At 45.6% G+C, this 746-nt stretch overlaps 1 protein-coding gene across 1 annotated transcript in view; it reads right to left on the reverse strand.

The window, feature by feature from the left end:
* Positions 1–157, reverse strand: part of pxylp1 (2-phosphoxylose phosphatase 1) — a 65,619-nt gene extending 65,462 nt beyond the window's left edge. Inside the window, exon 1 of the mRNA XM_037546736.1 lies at positions 44–157. The gene's annotated coding sequence lies outside the window, so the exon portion shown is untranslated. The remainder of the gene's footprint in view (positions 1–43) is intronic.
* Positions 158–746: the final 589 nt, after the last annotated feature.

Genomic DNA, 746 nt, shown 5'->3' on the forward strand with positions numbered 1-746 from the left:
AGCCTTCAGCATCGAGCAGTAAAGACATGAATGCAGGCTTTACCTTCACACTCCGCGCTGTCCGCACACCGAGCAGCCTTCCGCACAGCAGCGGGCAGACATTTCTGCTCTTACCGGTGGATTCCTCCTCCTCAGCTGAGGGCTAATGGGACTTACAGGGAGATGTCTTGGTTATGTGGCTCCCCCTGCTGGTTGCACTAGGTAAAGCAAAGATGGTGGTTGTTCAGGCCACTCATTTCATCTCACCTCAGTAGAGCAGGTAGATCTGGGGGTGTGACGCGAGACAGGACTTCTCATTTAACCAGATCAGTTAAGCTCAGAGTGCTCAGGGACTGTCCAACAGAAATGTTCCTCAGCTCTTCTCCAGTTGGACAGGCCTAAATTTAGGCTTAAGTTGTCTGGCTAAACTGAGACGTCCTCTGTGAACTATGCCTCTGATGGAGGATCAGATTTTGTACTATGAACTTTGTGACAAGAGCAGATCCTTTATCAGCTGCCCTTCTTTAATGACCGCTACTTTATGGATACAGGCCCTCGATCTGAGGCTGGAGCACATTTTTTAGTCAGAAGTGATCAGAATCAGAAAACTTTATTGATCCCAGAGGGAAACTGCAGTGGTTACAGTTGCAACCATTTATGTAAAAGAATGAACACTTCAATAATTTAAGACAAAAAAGAGAAATTTGCCATATGTGCAAGTTTAAATTCTTACAAATAGAGTAAAGAGGTGGTGACTGCGATAATAA

Source organism: Pygocentrus nattereri, chromosome 17 (assembly GCF_015220715.1).
Source record: "Pygocentrus nattereri isolate fPygNat1 chromosome 17, fPygNat1.pri, whole genome shotgun sequence".
Classification (NCBI taxonomy): Eukaryota; Metazoa; Chordata; class Actinopteri; order Characiformes; family Serrasalmidae; genus Pygocentrus; species Pygocentrus nattereri.